Consider the following 14,396-nt stretch of genomic DNA (forward strand, 5'->3'; position numbering starts at 1 on the left):
GGACATTCTCAGTGTCACAGTGATTAGAGGCTGCTTCTGGAATTCAGTGGGCAGGGGACAGGAATAGTAGGTAACCTACAATATGTAGGACAGTCCCTCACAACTGTCCCATGTCCTACTGGACACTCATGGACAGGAAAAACTTGTTCATAATTATCTGATGCTAAAATCTGGCTCTGCTTTAAATATGAATACAATTCATTTTTGGCACAACTGGTGTATGTCGAATTTTTGAAAAAATGGAATTACCATGTACATCTAGGGTAGAGTACATCTTAAAAATAGTTGTATTGAGTTGTGATTTACATCCTATAAAATTCACTCATTTCTAAAGCATTATCAATCCAGTGAAGTATTTAACCGCTTCAGTGATGTCAGCAGCCTGGATAAGCCAGGCCATCATCACCATGGTGCAGACTCAGAACATTTCCATTCCTTGCACCTGTTTGTAGTCAACTCCTGCTCCACCCCCAGGCAGCTATTGATCTGTTCTCTGTCTCAATAGATTTTTTTTCCCTAGAAATTTCACATAAACAGAATCATACAACACATAGCCTTTTGAGTTTCTTTTTACTTAGCGTAATGTTTTTTGAGGTTCAGCTGCATTGTGCCATGGGTGATTAGTTTGCTTGCTTCTTATGACTGCTGAATAGTATTCCACTGAAGTGCACCACCCTTTGCTTTTCAACCCATTGCCAGCGGATAGACATTTGGAAGGTGTTCCTGTTCTCGCTGCTGTAAATAATGCAGCTGTGAATTCTCCTGTACAAGTCTTTGCATGGACGTGTGTTTCTGTTTCTCTTGAACATATACTTAGGAGTAGAATTTGTTGGGTTACTCTATTAGTAATATTACTTTAATCAAGGGGAGGGGGGTAGGGGGATGGGTTAGCCTGGTGATGGGTATTGAGGAGGGCACGTTTTGCATGGAGCACTGGGTGTTATGAACAAACAATAAATCATGGAACACTGCACCAAAAACTAATGATGTAATATATGGTGATTAAAATAACAATAAAAATTAAAAAAAATAAAAAAAATAAAAAAATATTACTTTAATCAAGAGTTGTTTGGGCGCCTGGGTGGCTCAGTTGGTTAAGCGACTGCCTTCGGCTCAGGTCATGATCCTCGAGTCCCGGGATCGAGTCCCACATCGGGCTCCCTGCTCAGCGGGGAGTCTGCTTCTCCCTCTGACCCTCTTCCCTCTCGTGCTCTCTATCTCTCATTCTCTCTCTCAAATAAATAAATAAAATCTTAAAAAAAAAAAGTTGTTTAAATTCTTTTGGAATTCATTTTGGCCAGCGCAAAATGAACCCCTGAACCACCAGTGCTGGAACTCACTTTGGGAAACTGACACGACTCATAGTGTCTGAGTCACCAATACATCCCTGTGCATTTGCAGCTCACACAGACATATACACTGAATCGTATACATGATTTTGTGCGTAGGAGGCTGACTTCTTCATTATGTCTCTAGCTGGGTTGTACCCAAACACGTCCATATTAAAGTATATATTCCTAATAAATTACTTTAACTTCTCCTATTTAATATAGTAAGAATATTAGGATGATTTTTTAAAAAATCATATATACAGGTTGCTTATATTATTTGTTTCATTTCAGGATAGTAAAGAGGGTACATAAAATATTTTTTAGAGTAAGGGGGGCTTGGGACAGATTGGGAAGGACTGATGACTTCAAGGGCCCTGATACCTGTGAGTTTCAAAATCTTGTGCTCAGAGTGGCTTCATTAGAAAGGCTACTGAGGGTAACGCAGAGGTGAAGCCAACAGCAAATCAAGGCAATTGTCTCACACCAGTTGCTTTGATCATGGGACTATGGCCTAGCTCTTTTAGGCCAGAAGCAGAGAGACTGAGAGGAATAAAAAACCCAAGAGAACCATCTTGAAAATGTACAGGAAGAGCTTCAGATTCTATTACTCAGCCTGGGTTTCACAGTGAGTCAGAGTTGCAGGCTGACCCAGCAGGTCCCTCCCCACACGCTACAGAGGCAGAAAGGGAGGTCTGCACAAGGCGCAACCCCCTGCCCCAACCTGCTCTTGGGGGATCTTGAAAGCCTCTTGACTAGATGTCTCTTCAATCAGACGTTCTGTGGTCCTATAGAGACTGAGCCTGGGGAGGGAAAAGGGTGAACACAGAGCAGACCTCAGGCTCCTTTCTGCTTGCCCAAGCAACTCCGGCCCAGGCTTGCCTCCTTTCCAATTAACCTGACCTACCGTCCAGGTAAGTAGGCAGCACTTACCCGTTGTGATCAGGCAAGGGAGTTGGGGAGGTCTCACCACCTCCACCCGTTTCAGCTGGTTCACCGAAGTATGTGCCTGTGTTACTTTACCTCCCTGGAGTCCTGGAAAATAAAACGATCTCCACCGCGTTATGTTCCTCGGTGCTTTCTTGCCCCTCGGTGCAGGGACTGGAGACCTTTGATTTGCTCTACGATCTGGCTCTGCTGGTGTCAGGTTCTTCCCACTCTCAGGGCTGCCTCGCCAGTTAAAGAAACATTCACTAGAGCAGTGAATCTGACGCTGGGAGATCAGGCCATGCAGGAAGGGGGCACAAGCACGGCCTTGGGACCCTCTGGGCCCACCTGTAAATGGGTTGTAGACAGGGAATCCCCAGGTGGGGCTCAGCAAGCCCCCAACACCGCCCCCGCCTCCCCCACCCGGAAGCCCTTCCTGGAAGTGGGGGTATGGAGGAGGAGGGAATCCAGTGTTCTGGGGCTATTTTTTTCACCCCGGGTCATGTCATCATACAATTCTGGATTTCTAGGGCTTGGGTGTTTTTTGTTTTTAAAGCACAGACCTTGACAATTCGTCCGCAAAAGCGCTAGATATCTGCAAAGGAAGCGTCGTCCCAAAGGAGCCTTTGGTGCCCACAGAGGTCCACTGGGCCTTGGCGACTGGGGCACACACCTAGGACACGGCTGCCTGGCCTGCCGGGGCCGCGTGCGCGGGGCAAGCACGCGGGCAGGGGCCGGGCAGGACGCCTGGCCCAGAGGGCCGCCCACACGCTGGAGGCCCAGCTGTCTATGTGGAGCCCTGCAGCTCATGCCCAGGGTGGGCACCAACCTTCCTTTTATCTATGGAGCTGCACCGAGCTTTCTCAGGTACAAGCCCGCGGCGAGCGAACGTTCCAGGCTGCCGAAAGCTGCTGTAGCGCGAGGCCCAGCCGCCAGCGTGCGCAGGAAGAGAAGGGCCGGGGAGGGGCACGAGCTAACCCCCCCCCGCCCCCGCCCCCGCCCCCGCCCCCGCGGCAGGACCAACAGCGCCGAAGGCGGGGCCTCGCAATTTGCCGTTGCCTCCAGCTCGCTACCTTCCCAGAGGCGTTTTCTGGTGTTTATGATGGAGAATTGCGGACTGTGGGACGGGCACTTTGAAATCTGGCTTCTTTAGGGCTTCTGGAGCAAACTTCCCAGCTGTGGAGTAATCCGGAGCTCCAGGAGCCCTCTGGGAAGCTGCTCCATTACAGACATTTACCAAGGAAAAATTAAAAAGAACAGTCAGCCTGGTTTTGATAAGAGGCGCCTATCTCGCCCTGGGAAGCCGGGAGTGTGTGCCTTGCAAGCAAATCGCAGTGCCTGCCTGAGCATCCAGGGAAGCTGAATTCACGGCTTTAAAAAAAACGAGTGATCATACCACCCACGTGCTTTTAAGAACTAAAGCTAGAAATGATAAGGTTATTTTTAACTGCGTTATTTGCTCACTGCTGATTAAGCACACACTTTCCTTGCACCCAGGTAGATGTATAGAGGAAGCCAGCAGGACAGAAAGAAGTATGGCCAAGGGCCTTGGAGTCAAGCTGTTTGCATTTGCATCTAACCCTTCAACTTCCTATCTTTGTAATCCTCCGATCCTCAGTTTCTCATTTGAACCCTCCTAGGGCTGCTGTGAGGATTAAATGAGACCCATGGAAAGTGGGTAGAGTAGGAGCAGGCATAGGATGAGCATCCCAACAAACGTCAGTGGTTATAAAGTGCCTGACCACCAGTTTGCATATGCAGCAGCTAACCCGTGAATTAGCTAATTTTTATAGTAGGATGGTGGGCTTTGTCGCTGTACACAGGCTAAGTTAAATCCTTCATGGTGCACAAACATGAATTCTTTTCCTGTAGGGTCCAGCACCATTTCAAGATCTGCTTTATTCTATAAAATGTTAAATTGGACAAGGTCCAAATAAATCATGTCCCCAGACCATTGAATTTTTTAAATGTAAACTCAATGGTTTTCAGCATATATGCAGAGTTGACCAACTATCACCGTAATCTAATTTTAAATAATTATCATGACCGGCTCACCTGGGTGGTGCAGTCGGTTAGGTGTCAGACTCTTGGCTTTGGCTCAGGTCCTGGTCTCAGTGTAGTGAAATCAAGCCCCATGCTCAGTGGGGAGTTTGCTTGGGTTTCTTTCTCCCACTCTTTCTGCCCCTCCCCTGCCCTCTCTAAAATAAATAAATATTTTTTTTTTTTAAAGATTTTATTTATTTATTTGAGAGAGAGAGAGCATGAGAGGGGGTTGGGTCAGAGGGAGAAGCAGACTCCCTGCTGAGCAGGGAGCCCGATGCAGGACTCGATCCCGGGACTCCAGGATCATGACCTGAGCCGAAGGCAGTTGCTTAACCAACTGAGCCACCCAGGCGCCCTAAATAAATCTTTTAAAAAAATTCATTTTCATCACCCCCCCAAACGAAACTGTACCCACAATTAACATAACAATAAAAATTAAAAAAAAGAGAAAAAAGAAACTGTACCCACCAGCAGTCATTTCCTACTTTCTCCCCACCCTCCTCCTCCCAGCCTTTTGGAGTCTGTCTCTACGGATTTGCCTATGCTGAACATTTTATAAAAATGGAATCATATAATATGTAGTCTTTTGTGACTGGCTTTGCTTTCACTTAGCCTAATGATTTCAAGTTTCATCATAAGTCGGTAGGCCTTTGGGTTGTTTCCACTTCGGTGCTATTATGAATAATGCTGCTGTGAATATTCTGTACAAGATTTCATGTGGACAGATGTTTTCATTTCTCTTGGCTGGCAGGAGTGCAGCTCCCGGGTCATTAAGTAACTCTATGTTTATCCTTTGAGGAACTGTCAGTCTGTTTTCCTGCACCTTTCCACATTTTTATTTTTTTTGCTCCATTTTTTTATTGTTAATGTTAATCACCATACATTACATCATTAGTTTTTGATGCAGTGTTCCGTGATTCATTGTTTGTGTATAACACCCAGTGCTCCATGCAGAACGTGCCCTCTTTAGTACCCATCACCAGGCTAACCCATCCTCCTACCCCCCTCCCCTACCTTTTCACATTTTTATACTGGCAATGTACGAGGGTTCCAACTTCCCCACAGCTTCACTAATACTTGTTACTGTCGATCTCATGGTTTTCATTTGGATTTCCTTGCTGGCCAAGGATGTTGGGCATCTTCTCGTAGCTTATTGGCCATTTGCCTGTCTTCTTTGGAGAAATGTCTATTCAATCTTTTGCCCACTCAAAAATTGTTTCATTTGTCTTTTTGTTGTTGAGTTGTCAGTGTTCTTTATAGATTCTGGATTCATGTCTAATCCAATATATATGATTTGCAAATATTTTCTACCATCCTGTGGGTTGTCTTTTCACTTTCTTGATGGTGTCCTTTGAAGCACAAAAGGTTTCAGTTCTGATATAGCCCAGCTTGTGAATCTTCTCTTTTACCACTTGTCCATTTTTTGTCATATCTAAGAGCTCATTGTCTAATCCAAGGTCATGAAAGTTTACTATGTTTTCTTCTAAGAGTCTTATAATTTCATCTTCTAAGAGTCTTATAATTCTATCTTTGTTCAATTTCAGTTGAACAAAAAAGGAAACTAAGGCCCCGTGAAGGTACGATTTGCTCCAAATTACGTTGCTTATAAGTGTCAGGTAATTCTTAAAAGAACAGCTTAATTTTATACAAGCTGATATCAACAGAGCTTCAAGACCTAAGGCAGCCTCAAGTCATGTTAAAAATCAGAGTCTAAAACCAAATTTATACTCATCCTGAAATGGAATCAACCTTTAATTGGAGGCTAATAGTAAAGTAAGAACAGACCTCATTTCTCGAGCAATTAGTCTGGGTCAGGCACTGCAACATGTATTCCCTTTCCACTTCTCAAAGCCACATCGTCAATAGGTACTATTATTATCCTTATTTTAAAGATGAGGAAATGGTTCCCAGAGTGCTTTTTAAGTAACAGGTCTGAAATCACACAGTTAATAAGAGGCAGAGCTGGATTTTAAACCCAGGGCGCTCATTCTTCTTGTAGGGTGAACTATTAGAAAAACTAATGACTATGGCTGAAACCCTAATAAAAGGGCTTCTGACAAGATAGGTACCTGCTGATGACACAAAGTGGACCCCAACTGTCATGCCCATTCCTTGTCACATCTGTTGGTAATTTCTCTTGGTGGGGTTGTGTTGATTTGTGGTGGCAAGAACCCAGACACCACAAAGCATCTGGGCTGCAATGGAAGTCCTGATTCGTTTTCTGTAAATCCAATTTTCCACTTGGTTTGGCTAGGGCAGGAGGATGTCAAATTCTGTGACAGAGGTCAGTCCTATAAGGTGTTTGTCTCTATTTACATAATTCACTGGAACATTCTGGGGGGAGGGGAAATCCATCTTCACTGACATTAGCCTCGGGAACTCTCCCTGGCAGGAGAGAGAAGCAATCCCAGGGTTAGGCCTGTACAGAGGTCTAAGTTTGCAGTTTCAACCAGGCATATTTATTTACATGTGGAAATTCCCAGTGGGAAGCTGAAGAACACAACTTAGGAGTGGTCCCCAAGTGGGAAATTGAATAGTACACTAAGCTCCTTTTATTTCCATTTAATTTACCATTGGTATCATTACCATTATTTTGTTAATCATTTCACTAGCAATGATGTAACTTGGGACCAGCCGAGGTAATTGCGGCCAAATGGGAGAGACGCTCATCTGCAGTATTTTAGTTAGCAAAAGCTTTCATTCACCTTTTTAGGGATGGGTATTAGTTCTTTCCTTTATTCATGGAGCAGAGAGCTGCCGGGAAATGCTGAAGATATTGAGAGCTCCCTGCAGCTTAATGAACTCTACACTTGGTTGAAAAGAGGTTTCTGTAATTTTCAGCTTGCTGCTGCCTGAAAGTATCACACTGCACAGCCAGGTGGTTTCCTGAGATTCTAACAAGCCCATGTGAAACACCAGGACTGCCCCACGGCCTGAGCAGTACGGAGTAACTATTCACCCTTGGCTTCAGAGACCTGACTCTACCGTCTGAGAGGCTGTGTGACTTCGGGCAAACTGCATACGCTCTCTGGGTCTCTATTATTTCTCAAAAGGAGAAATACTACTTACTGCACAGATTCTCAGGCAGTAAATGACATAAGATGGGTAAAAGGCTCAGAGCATGCCTTGGCTCATACTAGGTGTTCAATACATGCTGTTTCTTTCCTGAAGAAGTGCTCCTATGGACTCTCCTCCTGAGCTTCAGGATTATTTGGCAGCCAAGTACAAGGAAGTTCTGAGAAACTAGTGGCTGGAAGGAAGGTAGTTTTCGGGTGGCAAAAGTGAAGACCTTGGAGAGGCTACAGAGGTTGTTCATGATGGGACGCAGACGGCTCGCTCACCCTGAGACTCCAAGGTGGTCTCTGTTTGGGGGCTGGAGCCCTCCTATGCCCTCCCTCACTCCTCCACTTAGCCCACTGCTGTCTTTCAGGCCCTCCCCTGTGCTAGACAAGCCCTTCTCAGGGTCCTCCCGTAGGCTGCTCCCTCGGCCGGTCTCCTCTCTCCCCTAACCCCCTAGTCACCTAGTCCCCTAGGTCTTGGCTTCTCCCTCATGTCCTCGCTGGACCTGCCCCTGATCAGCCCTCACAGATCACCCTGTGGTGCTCTGCCCAACGCAGATTGGTTCCTAGCTAAATGGGCTTCTGTTTGTATGAGATTTTTAATTTCAAGTTATCTCTCACCACCAGACAGTTGTTTCTCAAAGCCTGGGTCTGGTACTATTTTGCTTACCCTCTAGGAGGTGTTCCGTAAGGCAGGTTGAAAGAATGAAAGAGGAAACCCTTGGGGACAACAGGGGAAACAAATGGGCGGCTTTGATGCTGACTGTTGAACTCTCAGTCTTGGGCTGACTTTTAAGCAAAGGCAGGAAGAGGAAAGGATTAAAACTAGCTGACACAGTGTGCTTTCTAGGTGCAAGGAACTCTTCTAAATACTGCTGTGTATTAACTTTTTCAATCTTGATTATAATCCTGTAATTACTATCACCCCCATTGTAAAGATGAGAAAACTGAGGCCTAAAGAAGTCATTCTCAGGTAGTAAGTAGCAGGGCCATGACTTGGACCAAGAAGCTCTGGCTTCAGAGTATATGTTCTTAGCCATTATCTTATCTGTCCGACACACATTTTCCTTTCCCCCTTGATAATGCCTTCCTGCTCCAATCCTCCCCTTCCCCACACCCATACATGTTTTGGGCCTCAGGTCCCAGGTGATAGAGCACTTCCTCAGGGAGACCTTCTCAGACTCCCACCCTAGCTTGAGCCCCAGGTCATCAATATTCACAGCATCCAAATTTTGTATTCACAAATCCTGATTGGTTATTTCCTCCCTGATTGCAGGGCATGGCTATTAATTCTGGACCCTCTGTAGCAACTAGCACAAGGTTCAGCATATAGTAGGTGCTCAAAACTTGGTTATAATGGAATGCTCCATGTCCTCAGGAACTAGCTGTTAATAATATCCAGGTTTGGTGAAATGTCATTACTTATCAAAATTGCTTGCATGAACCTTACCCAGCTAGCCCACATCTAGAAATTTACCCTAAGGAGATAATCATACAAGGGCAAAATAATGTTGATTCAAGTATCGTTGATAATGGCAAAAATTAGGAACAACCTAAAATGGTGATCAAGGGGGGGACCTAGTTAAATAAATTATGTTCTCACCACAGAATGGGATCCTATGAAGTCGTTAAAAGGATAAGATAAGTAAATTTACAGATGATGAGTTAGAACTTTATCCATGTTGTACTGGGGAGTGCTAAAAAAAAAAAAAAGAACAGAAGAGTAGAACCATAGAGCTGAGCTTTACTTTACTGAGAGCTTATTGTCAGGCGCTGTGCTAAGCCCTTTTACATACATTAGCTCATCAATCATCACAACAGTCCTATGGAATAGGTTTCTTCTGTTATAATCCCCAAGTTTACAGACAAGAAAACTGAAGAGTAAGTGGCAAAGCCAGATTTCAACGCTTGGTTATCTCCAGAGCTTGTAATCTATATCATACTGTCTCTGGATCCTGTTACGTGTTATTGCATAAACACTATGACAGAGACTGCCAGATACCCTTGGATATCCGTTTCTCCCTTCCTTCACGGTAATAGGATTTGTAGCTGAGCAGATGGCTGCCAGAAAAAGGACTACATTTCCCAGTGTCCTTTGCAGCTATGTAACTTAGTTCGGGCCAATGGGATATAAGCAGAAATATATGTATTCCTTTGGCCTTTCTTGCAATCTCTCTTTTTTTTTTTCCTTCCTTCCTTTCCTCCTCTCCCCCCCTTCCTTTCCTTCCTTTTTTCCATTCCTCTAGAATGCAGATGCTGTCCTTGGGAACATAAGATGGAGGCCACATACAATACAGTGACAAGACGGAATGAGCCGGGGTGACTGACACAGTGGAGATCCTTGCCAATCCTGAAACACCTATGCAGGCGTCCACATGAGAGAGAAATGAGCTGTGATCACGTTTACATCATCATCATTTTCGTTGTCAGTCATTTGTAGGTGAACATAACCTAACACATGCATCCAGAAGTTCTTGCAAGGATGCTCATAATATTAACAGTGGTTCCCTCAGGATTGCAGGATGTGTAGTGATTTTTACATTATCTTCATAATTCTCTGGGTACATGAGCCACTTCTTACAAAAGCAATAAATCAAAAGAAAAATATACCACAGTACCCTCTACCTTCTGCCCTACAGTTTCAGTTCAGTGGCCAAGTTCTCACCTGCTCTCAGCCCATCCGTAGTACCGTGTTTCTGGATGACTGCTCCCCCTGGCTCTCTGGGGTGCACTTTTGGCTTGCCTGACCTTGAGGTTCAAGCTTACATTTGCAAAAATGCATCTGTAGTACACCATTGGGTTGGGAGAGGGGGGGAAGAAGATTAGCTCCATGCCCTTCTCCTCCCTGGGAAGGGAAGAAAACCAGAAAATCAAGCCAGTTAATGTCTCCAGAGAGAAAACATAAGGAAATAGATCTGTAGTTCATTCATTTATTCAATAACTATTGATGGGGCATATATGGTTCTAAGTTCTCTTCTAGGTATGAGGATACAGCAGTAAACATGGACTCTGTTGTCATGAAGCATACAGCCTGGAGGAAGGGACAACAAGCATTTAGCTTCCTCTGTGCTACCCTGTCTTACTCAGCTAGCTGGTCTGTGTCTGAATCCATCTGTTAGTGATAGTTCTACCCCCCAGGGTAGATATAGAGTATCTATATCTACCAATAGAGTCCTGAGATGCATGCCATTAGATGGTACTCTATATTGATGCAACAGTCCTGAGATGCATGCCATTAGATTCCCTTCAGCGGTTCCTCAGGCAGTGATGATCAGTGAGGGTCCCAGAGCAAAGAACACGTGGGGAAGACTCATGGAAACAGGGGAGCTGGCCTTGAGGATTCCCAGAAATACTGTGGGAGGAGGAAGGTGTGGATTAGGGGGCTGAGCCTGAGGTCCTGTGCTGGAGACCAACAGGTGACAGATGAGATACCTCTGTCCTGTTAGGTCTTAGCCTGGGCTCCCTGAAGGCAGAGCCTGAGATAAAGGCCTGCATGGAGTTAGTTTATTTGGGAATATGATCCCAAGGAGCAGGAGGGAGGGATGAGGGGAAGTGAAACATACACTATGAGGATGTGTTGTGGAGTCGGCCACCCCATGATGCGTGGGAGCTTCTGGGAATCTAATGGCATGCATCTCAGGACTGTTTCCAGGGATGAAAGGGGGAAGCATATGTCCACTGGCTCAGTGCCCCCTTGGTCACAGTGGCCCGAGGGGGTTAATTGCCCAGCACTTCCAGCGAGTTCTCAGGTGTCCAACCCAGGGTATCAGAAAAAGCCTGGGGCATGAGAGGTAGCCCAAAGGGAGGGACTGACAGGTGTCCCTGCTCAAAGCAGGCTGAAGTCTGTGCTGAACTGATCACTACACGGTGGCTGGAGTCCAAAGTGGGCTGACGGGATCTGGAGGAGTAGACAAGAGGTGCCCAAAACAGGCACCCATGAGCCGGTGAGTCCTCAGAAACCGGTGAACTAGGTGATTCGCAGCTAAGAAAATTGAACGGACAGTAGAAATATGAAAATATGCTAAAATTTATTAGTAATGAGGGAAATGAAGATTAAAACATGAATGAAATACTGTTTTTTCACCCACCAATGTGGTGGCACCGAAACGTTTGGTATTACCAATTTTATTGGCACACATATAAGGAAGCAGTGCCCCCTGTGAGCTGGAGTAGGGGGCTAGTCTGGCAATATCTGTTAAAACGTAAAATACTCAAATACTGGGCCTCCGTGGTTCTCTTTCTCCATATATGCTTTCAAGAAGCGCCCACACCTGCCTATGGGAAGGCACGTCCAAGAATGTTCCTTCCAGCATGGCTTGTAGGCTCTGAAAAAACAGAACAAAATAGCAAAACTGGCAGGCGAGGAAGCAGCTTAACTGCGTATCTATAAAGGAACTTCGTTAGTTCTATCTTATGCAGTAAATGCAAAAAACAAGAAGAGCATGGTTGGAATTCTGTGCTGACAGGGGAAAATCCATAGGACATACCGATGAATGGGAGAAAAAGGTAAGTTGTGGAACGACGCAGAGCGTGATAGCTTCCCCGGAAACCAGAATCAGTTGTCCCCATAGAAACGGCATAGAAGAGAGCCGGGAAACAAACACCAAGCTGGCACCAGAAATCAGTTCTGGGGAAAGGAAGAGAAGAATGAGTGCCGAGAAGGGGCCTTATCCCTACTGCTCTGGTTTGTTTAGAAGGGGATATATTCATGCATTTCTTGTGCGGTGTTGTTGCAAAGTATTAAAATAGATCAGTGGCTGGTGGCTGATAGCTTTCCCTTTTCCCAGCCTCCAAGGAACAGAATTCCCATGCCGGAAATGATAGGATCATCCCGAACCAACCCACTCCCCGGCCAGCTCAGCCGCCCCCCACCCCCTTTTGGCTCTGCACCCACAGCGGTCTCGGGGGCCGGGCACTCCTCTTCCCCTTCAAAGACTCCGTTAGCCTTGTTTACAGTGCTCTGACATCTGTTCACCCAGAGCTAACTGCAGGGCAAGGGTACGATTACGGTGGTGGTTTTTTTTTTTTTTCATTTTTCAATAAAGAGAAAGGTTGAACATGTACTGTTAACATTCAACCTGGTGTAAAAACATTTCAACCAAAAGACTTTGGAAATTGATTTTTGTGGTGCGCAACCTGGAAAACATTTGTTAGAAGTTGATCGTGTTTAGTTCTATTAGTTGGCAAGAGGTGCTGTAGGTGTTCATTTATAGCAGGTCCCACAGCAGCAGCACCGGCATCACCTCGCAGGCCCCAGCCCAGACTCGCTGAATCAGACTTGGTGGGTAAGGCCCAGCAGCGTGTATATGAGCAAGCCCTCCCTGTGATTCAGGTGCACACTCAAGTTTAAGAACCTCTGATTTACATGACCAAACGTAAACTGCCTCTTAGGAAGCTGATCTCACATCTGCAAAGTGACCACCTGAACTAATTTTTTTTTTTTTTTTTAAAGATCCCATTTATTTATTTGACAGAGAGAGACGCAGCGAGAGAGGGAACACAAGCAGGGGGAGTGGGAGAGGGATAAGCAGGCCTCCCACGGAGCAGGGAGCCCAATACGGGGCTCGATCCTAGGACCCCGAGATCATGACCCTAGTCGAAGGCAGACACTCAACGACTGAGCCACCCAGGTGCCCCTGAACTAAATTGTTTAAATTTCTCTTCATCCCTCAGATCTCAGCTGAAATCATCACTTTCTCAAGAAACACTTCCCGGGTCTTTGTTTTCATGACCCCGTGTACCTCTTCTCTCTGCATTGATCACAGGATGCATTTTACATGTATGTGTGTGATCATCTGATTGAGATTTGTCCCCCCCCCACCACCTCACACCATGATGCGCTTGAGTGTCCTACAGTGCCAGGCACGCGATAGGTATCTGTGCATGAATGAATGAACATATCCTTCACAGACAGCCTTCGTTGCCACAGACTTTTCAACACCTTTTTCACAAATCAGCACGGAAGCTTTCTTCATCAAGATCATCACTATTTTTCCAGATTTGAAACCTTGGTGACCTTCTAATTTTGTCACATTCATTCATCTGCAGGTGCCAACTAGTTGCCAAGTCCTATGGATTCTTCCGTTGGAATGTCTCCCTGCCTTAAATATTGTGTTCATTCAAATTGTAGCTTGCAGGGGTGCCTGGGTGGCTCAGTCGTTAAGCGTCTGCCTTCGGATCAGGTCATGATCCCGGGGTCCTGGGATCGAGCCCCGCATAGGGCTCCCTGCTCCGCGGGGAGCCTGCTTCTCCCTTTCCCACTCCCCTTGCTTGCATTCCCTCTCTCACTGTCTCTCTGTCAAAAAAAAAAAAAATCTTTAAAAAAAAACTGTAGCTTGCAACTATCAGTATCTGTTGAGCATTTTCTGTTTTCCAAAGTATTTTACTTATATTAAAATATTAGCAACCACTGATTGGGGGCTCATGTGCCACGCACCAAAGTGATTCCCATGACGATGAAGGAGGTGTTTATTAATTATTCTACATTTTCATGGAAGGATAAAGCCAAGGTTAGAAGGGCCTAGGTAACTGGTGCACAATCACTCAGCTCCTAAGTGCTGATCAGTTTGGACCTCTGATTGTGGCTGATTCTCTGACCTACCCTCTGTACTATAATGCCCTTCACCTATCCTTTATCCACAGCCCCTCAAGCTGTAAGAGCTCGGGTGTTTGGATTCCATACCTAGTGCCTCCTTGTCACCCCTCTGTGCCATTCCTTCACTCAAAGCCACGCAATGAGAATAAGCATGCATACTGGAAGGACGATGGGTTCTGGAGACAGACCTGGGTTCAAATCCGCATACCAAGAGTGAGCACTAATCAATGCTAACTATTAGGTTTATTCTAGTTCTCAATATATCACACCTGAACTCTGTCCACCTTTCAAGGCTGCGTGTCATCTGGGCTCCTCTTTTCCTAACTGCATTTCTCTTTATTCTAGAAAGACTCATCTTTTCTGTTCTCTCGGTATAGATCACAATCGTTGCTGTTGCCATGTTTCCAATTCTAAAAAACATGGGTGCTCTTTGAAAAATAAAAG

Source organism: Callorhinus ursinus, unplaced genomic scaffold, assembly GCF_003265705.2.
Source record: "Callorhinus ursinus isolate GAN/ISIS: 27379988/994484 unplaced genomic scaffold, GSC_fseal_2.0 scaffold21, whole genome shotgun sequence".
NCBI classification, from domain to species: domain Eukaryota; kingdom Metazoa; phylum Chordata; class Mammalia; order Carnivora; family Otariidae; genus Callorhinus; species Callorhinus ursinus.